Here is an 11390-nt window from a genome sequence, read left to right as displayed (position 1 = left end):
TCTTCAACAGCACAGGGCTCTGAAATAAGAAGGTAAAGGGCAAACCAGGGTTGCTTAAGATCGGTCTCAAAAGCAGGAATGACAGAGAATTGCCCTTTGACCTTTTGATGAAAAACAGAGCTCCACTTTCAGAAAACATAAGGAAATGAGGATTGTAGGGGGTGGGCGTGGGGGCTGGGGGCTCTAGCTAATTTGGTGGGGGAAAAGAGTATCATGGGACTGATAAGAAACCAGAGAGGCTTAGTTCAAAGGGTGACATTAGTATTTTGATATGAAGTTTCATTTTTTTTATCACGCCTTGTTTATTTACTATTTCTTCACAGGGGTAGATATGTTCTCCCTGGAGAGAATAAGGGCATTTGAACAGTTTGTACAAGAAAAAGGATCAAAGAGTCCGTGGCACTAGTGGTTTTGTCATTAACAATGCCACAGAGTGTTTGTTTGCGTATGTCAATGTCTGAGGGGGTTGGTAGAGGAAGAGCAGTCTTCCTGTCCTTGGAACCAGGATATCCGCTGCTGTTGTCCACGTTCTAGGATGAGATGCCTCTGCATCTGCAGTTTTGGAAATCTCATGTACTTTAACCCGAGAGATTGAGATGGAAACAAATGGCAAAAATAGCAACCAAAAGGAAAAAGCTCCAGTTAACAGGTTTAAAAGGTAGTAAGACTTATTGCATGTGCTGCCTTGAATATTGTTGTCATGCTGTTATGATGAAGGTTGAATGTGTTTGTGTCTATCTGTTATGCTATGCTATGAGAGAGAAGGACATGTAGTAAACAGGTAAACCGGGTGCCCCTTGCTATGCTATTTTAGTTTTCAAACTGGTTTGTATCATTGCCACTATATAAACTAGGTATTGTGATGGAAGATTTTCTCTGTCAATCGGGAAAGGAGAAATAAAGTCTCTGAAAACAAAGTTGTCTTTGTCCGTTTATTGCTTAGAAGGGAAAAGTATGAGACAGCTACTCAGGGCAGTCTGTGGCATAAGCTTCAACATTTGAAAAAAGGCCTCATTTAAACACATCTGAAAGTTACACCGCCTTTTAAAGAAACACAACAAAAAATCATGAGAAGACAGTGTGGGGCCAAACAGTATCTAAACCAGTCCAAACCAGTTTCTGCAAAGAAAGCATATTTCTCACAAACATAATGTATCAATTTTTAACAAAAGTTAGTGTGGCAGAATCATAGAAAACGACTTTCTCACGCAGATTGCGATTTGTTCTTATCTACGTTAGCTACGCAGGCCGTCTCGAGACCAGTGGCGGCTGGCCAATAGAGGGCCACGGGGCCTGGCCCCACCCACCTTGAGCCAGAAAAAAAATAAAAGTATACAAAGATTATAATAACAATATTAATTATATTTATAAATTATACAAATTGTCAATGTTAGTGTTTTGGAAATGGGGAATATACCCAGTAATATTTGTAAAATAGGATATCTGCGGAAAATATATGCTTTTCCTGTCCTCTCCGCCTGTCTGCGTGTCTCCGCTGCGCTGGGGCCGAATCATTTTGGCCCAGAAGAGACGGGTCTAAGAAACAGTTTAGCCAATTACTGATTAAAGATATAAATGAGTTATGTACAATTTAGCCAATCAGCGTCCTAAAATAGGTTCAGCTTTGGGCCAAAGTCGTGTGGCCCAAAAGCTGCGCACTCTTGTCAGGCGTGAGAACTTCTCTTCCAAGAAGACCCGACCCGGTAAAAATCAACGGGGACAGATCCAGCATGGACAGATACAGGAGGAAGGGACATGAAGCACTTGTCGTAAGAATTAATACAACATGAGGACACCAGGAGACACATGATAACTCCTCAAGCAGCCATATTGAGCAAAGTGAACGTCGCTACCAGCTGGACGACAGAGATCAAACGGAAGGACCTTTGCTGGGCTATAACTTCATGACCCCCCACCCGAGAACCCAATTCAGATCCCTCCAACTTGAGGAGGGCATATGAGGTATGCGGTCAGCTGTAGGGCTGGCTCAGGGAAGAGGACGCCCCTGCCTTGCATAGTCCCGTGGGAAATCTTAATTGGGCATGGGACACAAGCTAAGGCTTGATCACCCTTTAGCTGGCCATCTTTGTTGAGGGTGTTTAGTGATCAAAGGCCGAAACACCCACTGATTCGAACGCACACTACTGAGGATGTGTCCCAAAAATGACATCTTAACCCAGTTTAAGAAATAAACCTCTCATGCCACTCTGGCAACATCACGGCAAAGCTCATGTGAGTGCATACCATCTATTGGCACAATGGACAGTTTTAACATCTCGTCCCGTGTTTTATGATTCTGAATATTATATGATATATATATTAATATACTGAATTGTATGAATAAGATGTCCTTATTATGTCAGAGTTGGAATAAATGTTAAATATTTAACTACAAAGTAGTTTCATACTTTCTTTGCATTGAATTATACTGGGATGTTTGCTGTAATTGATTGGATGGCCCTACCAAAAAAAGAAATTCCACCAGCCACCACTGCTCAAGACAGAGGCCTGTTGTCTTCTCTGGCCCTGACCCTCCAAGTCACTTCTGCTTACATCAGCATTTTATACATCAACCAATTCTCTATGCAATTTATGCTCTACCTTTGTAACATAAGCAATGCTATATTTTACCATCACAGTATACAGCTTGGTCATATCCTCTAGAAAGATCGGTTCGAAAGGCTGGCTGTGCGCTCTGGAGGTGTCTTGAGACATTTGTGTGGATACCAAATAAAATATGCTACAGGGTGCATTTGTATGTCGTTGTAAATTGAAATATAATTACTGTGTGCAAATAAGAGGGATTGGTAGTTTAAAATATAAATATATTTCATTCATTTCTTTTTTGGGGGGGCCATTTTGAGGCAGTGGAATAAAGCAGTAAAGAACATTCTAAAAACACAGAACATTCTAAAAACACAGAACATTCTAAAAACACTGAACATTATAAAAACACCGAACATTATAAAAACACCGAACATTGCAAAAACACTGAACATTCCAAAAACACCTAACATTATAAAAACAATGAACATTATAAAAACACTAAACATTCTAAAACACCGAACATTCTAAAAACACTGAACATTCTAAAAACACAGAACATTCCAAAAACACTGAACATTCTAAAAACACTGAACATTCTAAAACACCGAACATTCTAAAACACTAAACATTCTAAAAACACTGAACATTCTAAAAACGCTGAACATTCTAAAAACACCGAACATTCTGAAACACCGAACATTCCAAAAACACTGAACATTCTAAAAACACTGAACATTCCAAAACACCTAACATTCTAAAAACAATGAACATTCTAAAAACACTGAACATTCCAAAACACCTAACATTCTAAAAACAATGAACATTCTAAAAACACTGAACATTCTAAAAACACTGAACATTCCAAAAACACTGAACATTCTAAAAACACTGAACATTCTAAAAACACTGAACATTCCAAAAACACCGAACATTCCAAAAACACCGAACATTCTAAAAACACTGAACATTCTAAAACGCTGAACATTCTAAAAACACTAAACATTCTAAAAACACTGAACATTCCAAAAACACTGAACATTCTAAAAACACTGAACATTCCAAAACACCTAACATTCTAAAAACACTGAACATTCTAAAAACACTGAACATTCTAAAAACAATGAACATTCTAAAAACACCAAACATTCCAAAAACAGCGAACATTATAAAAACACTGAACATTCCAAAAACACCTAACATTCTAAAAACAATGAACATTCTAAAAACACTGAACATTCCAAAACATTGAACATTCCAAAAACACTGAATATTCCAAAAACACTGAACATTCTAAAAACACTGAACATTCTAAAAACACTGAACATTCTAAAAACACTGATTATTCCAAAAACACCTAACATTCTAAAAACAATGAACATTCTAAAAACACTGAACATTCTAAAACACTAAACATTCTAAAAACACCGAACATTCTAAAGACGCTGAACATTCTAAAAACACCGAACATTCTAAAACACTGAACATTCTAAAAACACTGAACATTCTAAAAACACCGAACATTCCAAAAACACTGAACATTCTAAAAACACTGAACATTCTAAAACACTGAACATTCTAAAAACACTGAACATTCTAAAAACACCGAACATTCTAAAAACACTGAACATTCTAAAAACACTGAACATTCCAAAAACACTGAACATTCTAAAAACACTGAACATTCTAAAAACACCGAACATTCCAAAAACACCGAACATTCCAAAAACACTGAATATTCCAAAAACACTGAACATTCTAAAACACTGAACATTCTAAAAACACTGAACATTCTAAAAACACCGAACATTCCAAAAACACTGAACATTCTAAAAACACTGAACATTCTAAAAACACCGAACATTCCAAAAACACTGAACATTCTAAAAACACCGAACATTCTAAAAACGCTGAACATTCTAAAAACACCGAACATTCTAAAACACGAACATTCTAAAAACACTGAACATTCTAAAAACACCGAACATTCCAAAAACACTGAACATTCCAAAAACACTGAACATTCTAAAAACACCGAACATTCCAAAAACACTGAACATTCTAAAAACACTGAACATTCTAAAAACACTGAACATTCTAAAACACTAATTATTCTAAAAACACTGAACATTCTAAAAACACCGAACATTCTAAAAACACTGAACATTCTAAAAACACTGAACATTCCAAAAACACTGAACATTCTAAAAACACTGAACATTCTAAAAACACCGAACATTCCAAAAACACCGAACATTCCAAAAACACTGAATATTCCAAAAACACTCAACATTCTAAAACACTGAACATTCTAAAAACACTGAACATTCTAAAAACACTGAAAATTCTAAAACACGAACATTCTAAAAACACTGAACATTCTAAAAACACTGAACATTCTAAAAACACCGAACATTCCAAAAACACTGAACATTCTAAAAACACTGAACATTCCAAAAACACTGAACATTCTAAAAACACTGAACATTCTAAAAACACTGAACATTCTAAAACACTAATTATTCTAAAAACACTGAACATTCTAAAAACACCGAACATTCTAAAAACACTGAACATTCTAAAAACACTGAACATTCCAAAAACACTGAACATTCTAAAAACACTGAACATTCTAAAAACACCGAACATTCCAAAAACACCGAACATTCCAAAAACACTGAATATTCCAAAAACACTCAACATTCTAAAACACTGAACATTCTAAAAACACTGAACATTCTAAAAACACTGAACATTCCAAAAACACGAACATTCTAAAAACACTGAACATTCTAAAAACACTGAACATTCTAAAAACACCGAACATTCCAAAAACACTGAACATTCTAAAAACACTGAACATTCCAAAAACACTGAACATTCTAAAAACACTGAACATTCCAAAAACACAGAACATTCTAAAAACACAGAACATTCCAAAAACACTGAACATTCCAAAAACACTGAACATTCTAAAAACACTGAACATTCTAAAAACACTGAACATTCCAAAAACACCGAACATTCCAAAAACACCGAACATTCTAAAAACACTGAACATTCTAAAACATTGAACATTCTAAAAACACTGAACATTCTAAAAACACCGAACATTCCAAAAACACCGAACATTCTAAAAACACTGAACATTCTAAAACACTGAACATTCTAAAAACACTGAACATTCTAAAAACAGTGAACATTCCAAAAACACTGAACATTCTAAAAACACTGAACATTCCAAAACACCTAACATTCTAAAAACACTGAACATTCTAAAAACAATGAACATTCTAAAAACACCAAACATTCCAAAAACAGCGAACATTATAAAAACACTGAACATTCCAAAAACACCTAACATTCTAAAAACAATGAACATTATAAAAACACTGAACATTCCAAAAACACTGAACATTCTAAAACCACTGAACATTCCAAAACACCTAACATTCTAAAAACAATGAACATTCCAAAAACACTGAACATTCCAAAACACCTAACATTCTAAAAACAATAAAGATTCTAAAAACACTGAACATTCCAAAAACACTGAACATTCCAAAAACACTGAACATTCTAAAAACACTGAACATTCTAAAAACACTGAACATTCCAAAAACACTGAACATTCCAAAAACACCGAACATTCTAAAAACACTGAACATTCTAAAACGCTGAACATTCTAAAAACACTGAACATTCTAAAAACACTGAACATTCCAAAAACACTGAACATTCTAAAAACACTGAACATTCCAAAACACCTAACATTCTAAAAACACTGAACATTCTAAAAACACTGAACATTCTAAAAACAATGAACATTCTAAAAACACCAAACATTCCAAAAACAGCGAACATTCTAAAAACACTGAACATTCCAAAAACACCTAACATTCTAAAAACAATGAACATTATAAAAACACTGAACATTCCAAAAACACCGAACATTCTAAAAACACTGAACATTCTAAAAACACCGAACATTCCAAAAACACCGAACATTCTAAAAACACTGAACATTCTAAAAACACTGAACATTCTAAAACACTGAACATTCTAAAAACACTGAACATTCTAAAAACACCGAACATTCCAAAAACACAGAACATTCTAAAAACACTGAACATTCCAAAAACACTGAACATTTCAAAAACACTGAATATTCCAAAAACACTGAACACTCTAAAACACTGAACATTCTAAAAACACTGAATATTCCAAAAACACTGAGTATTCAAAAAACGCTGAACATTCTAAAAACACTAAACATTCTAAAAACACTGAACATTCCAAAAACACTGAACATTATAAAAACACTGAACATTATAAAAACACTGAACATTCTAAAAACACTGAACATTCCAAAAACACTGAACATTCCAAAAACACTGAACATTCTAAAAACACCGAAAATTCCAAAAACACTGAACATTCTAAAAACACTGAACATTCCAAAAACACCGAACATTCTAAAAACACTGAACATTCTAAAAACACTGAACATTCTAAAAACACTGAACATTCCAAAAACACTGAACATTCTAAAAACACCGAAAATTCCAAAAACACCGAAAATTCCCAAAACACTGAACATTCTAAAAACACTGAACATTCTAAAAACACTGAACATTCTAAAAACACCGAACATTCCAAAAACACCGAACATTCTAAAAACACTGAACATTCCAAAAACACCGAACATTCCAAAAACACTGAACATTCTAAAAACACTGAACATTCTAAAAACACTGAACATTCTAAAAACACTGAACATTCTAAAAACACCGAACATTCCAAAAACACTGAACATTCTAAAAACACCGAACATTCTAAAAACACTGAACATTCTAAAAACACTGAACATTCTAAAACACTGAACATTCTAAAAACACTGAACATTCTAAAAACAGTGAACATTCCAAAAACACTGAACATTCTAAAAACACTGAACATTCCAAAACACCTAACATTCTAAAAACACTGAACATTCTAAAAACAATGAACATTCTAAAAACACCAAACATTCCAAAAACAGCGAACATTATAAAAACACTGAACATTCCAAAAACACCTAACATTCTAAAAACAATGAACATTATAAAAACACTGAACATTCCAAAAACACTGAACATTCTAAAACCACTGAACATTCCAAAACACCTAACATTCTAAAAACAATGAACATTCCAAAAACACTGAACATTCCAAAACACCTAACATTCTAAAAACAATAAAGATTCTAAAAACACTGAACATTCCAAAAACACTGAACATTCCAAAAACACTGAACATTCTAAAAACACTGAACATTCTAAAAACACTGAACATTCCAAAAACACCGAACATTCCAAAAACACCGAACATTCTAAAAACACTGAACATTCTAAAACGCTGAACATTCTAAAAACACTGAACATTCTAAAAACACTGAACATTCCAAAAACACTGAACATTCTAAAAACACTGAACATTCCAAAACACCTAACATTCTAAAAACACTGAACATTCTAAAAACACTGAACATTCTAAAAACAATGAACATTCTAAAAACACCAAACATTCCAAAAACAGCGAACATTCTAAAAACACTGAACATTCCAAAAACACCTAACATTCTAAAAACAATGAACATTATAAAAACACTGAACATTCCAAAAACACCGAACATTCTAAAAACACTGAACATTCTAAAAACACCGAACATTCCAAAAACACCGAACATTCTAAAAACACTGAACATTCTAAAAACACTGAACATTCTAAAACACTGAACATTCTAAAAACACTGAACATTCTAAAAACACCGAACATTCCAAAAACACCGAACATTCTAAAAACACTGAACATTCCAAAAACACTGAACATTTCAAAAACACTGAATATTCCAAAAACACTGAACACTCTAAAACACTGAACATTCTAAAAACACTGAATATTCCAAAAACACTGAGTATTCAAAAAACGCTGAACATTCTAAAAACACTGAACATTCTAAAAACACCGAAAATTCCAAAAACACTGAACATTCTAAAAACACTGAACATTCTAAAAACACTGAACATTCTAAAAACACCGAACATTCCAAAAACACTGAACATTCTAAAAACACTGAACATTCCAAAAACACCGAACATTCTAAAAACACTGAACATTCTAAAAACACTGAACATTCTAAAAACACTGAACATTCCAAAAACACTGAACATTCTAAAAACACCGAAAATTCCAAAAACACCGAAAATTCCAAAAACACTGAACATTCTAAAAACACTGAACATTCTAAAAACACCGAACATTCCAAAAACACTGAACATTCTAAAAACACTGAACATTCCAAAAACACCGAACATTCCAAAAACACTGAACATTCTAAAAACACTGAACATTCTAAAAAAAAATGAACATTATAAAAACACCGAACATTCCAAAAACACTGAACATTCCAAAAACACTGAATATTCCAAAAACACTGAACATTCTAAAAACACTGAAAATTAAAAAAAACACTGAACATTCTATAAACACTGAACATTCTAAAAACACTGAACATTCCAAAAACACTGAACATTCCAAAAACACTGAACATTCTAAAAACACTGAATATTCTAAAACACCGAACATTCTAAAAACACTGAACATTCTAAAAACACTGAACATTCTAAAAACACTGAACATTCCAAAAACACTGAACATTCTAAAAACACTGAATATTCCAAAACACCTAACATTCTAAAAACAATAAAGATTCTAAGAACACTGAACATTCCAAAAACACTGAACATTCCAAAAACACTGAACATTCTAAAAACACTGAACATTCTAAAAACACTGAACATTCCAAAAACACCGAACATTCCAAAAACACCGAACATTCTAAAAACACTGAACATTCTAAAACGCTGAACATTCCAAAAACACTGAACATTCTAAAAACACTGAACATTCCAAAAACACCGAACATTCCAAAAACACTGAACATTCTAAAAACACTGAACATTCTAAAAAAAAATGAACATTATAAAAACACCGAACATTCCAAAAACACTGAACATTCCAAAAACACTGAATATTCCAAAAACACTGAACATTCTATAAACACTGAACATTCTAAAAACACTGAACATTCCAAAAACACTGAACATTCCAAAAACACTGAACATTCTAAAAACACTGAATATTCTAAAACACCGAACATTCTAAAAACACTGAACATTCTAAGAACACTGAACATTCCAAAAACACTGAACATTCCAAAAACACTGAACATTCTAAAAACACTGAACATTCCAAAACACCTAACATTCTAAAAACACTGAACATTCTAAAAACACTGAACATTCTAAAAACAATGAACATTCTAAAAACACCAAACATTCCAAAAACAGCGAACATTATAAAAACACTGAACATTCCAAAAACACCTAACATTCTAAAAACAATGAACATTATAAAAACACTGAACATTCCAAAACATTGAACATTCCAAAAACACTGAATATTCCAAAAACACTGAACATTCTAAAAACACTGAACATTCTAAAAACACTGAACATTCTAAAAACACTGAACATTCCAAAAACACTGAACATTCCAAAAACACCTAACATTCTAAAAACAATGAACATTCTAAAAACACTGAACATTCTAAAACACTAAACATTCTAAAAACACCGAACATTCTAAAGACGCTGAACATTCTAAAAACACCGAACATTCTAAAACACTGAACATTCTAAAAACACTGAACATTCTAAAAACACCGAACATTCCAAAAACACCGAACATTCCAAAAACACTGAATATTCCAAAAACACTCAACATTCTAAAACACTGAACATTCTAAAAACACTGAACATTCTAAAAACACTGAAAATTCTAAAACACGAACATTCTAAAAACACTGAACATTCTAAAAACACTGAACATTCTAAAAACACCGAACATTCCAAAAACACTGAACATTCTAAAAACACTGAACATTCCAAAAACACTGAACATTCTAAAAACACTGAACATTCCAAAACACCTAACATTCTAAAAACACTGAACATTCTAAAAACACTGAACATTCTAAAAACAATGAACATTCTAAAAACACCAAACATTCCAAAAACAGCGAACATTCTAAAAACACTGAACATTCCAAAAACACCTAACATTCTAAAAACAATGAACATTATAAAAACACTGAACATTCCAAAAACACCGAACATTCTAAAAACACTGAACATTCTAAAAACACCGAACATTCCAAAAACACCGAACATTCTAAAAACACTGAACATTCTAAAAACACTGAACATTCTAAAACACTGAACATTCTAAAAACACTGAACATTCTAAAAACACCGAACATTCCAAAAACACAGAACATTCTAAAAACACTGAACATTCCAAAAACACTGAACATTTCAAAAACACTGAATATTCCAAAAACACTGAACACTCTAAAACACTGAACATTCTAAAAACACTGAATATTCCAAAAACACTGAGTATTCAAAAAACGCTGAACATTCTAAAAACACTAAACATTCTAAAAACACTGAACATTCCAAAAACACTGAACATTATAAAAACACCGAAAATTCCAAAAACACCGAAAATTCCCAAAACACTGAACATTCTAAAAACACTGAACATTCTAAAAACACTGAACATTCTAAAAACACCGAACATTCCAAAAACACTGAACATTCTAAAAACACTGAACATTCCAAAAACACCGAACATTCCAAAAACACTGAACATTCTAAAAACACTGAACATTCTAAAACCACTGAACATTCTAAAAACACCGAACATTCCAAAAACACTGAACATTCTAAAAACACCGAACA

Source organism: Cyclopterus lumpus, chromosome 14 (assembly GCF_009769545.1).
Source record: "Cyclopterus lumpus isolate fCycLum1 chromosome 14, fCycLum1.pri, whole genome shotgun sequence".
NCBI lineage: Eukaryota > Metazoa > Chordata > Actinopteri > Perciformes > Cyclopteridae > Cyclopterus > Cyclopterus lumpus.
The sequence above is the reverse complement of the archived record's forward strand: the minus strand, read 5'-3'. Positions refer to the sequence as shown.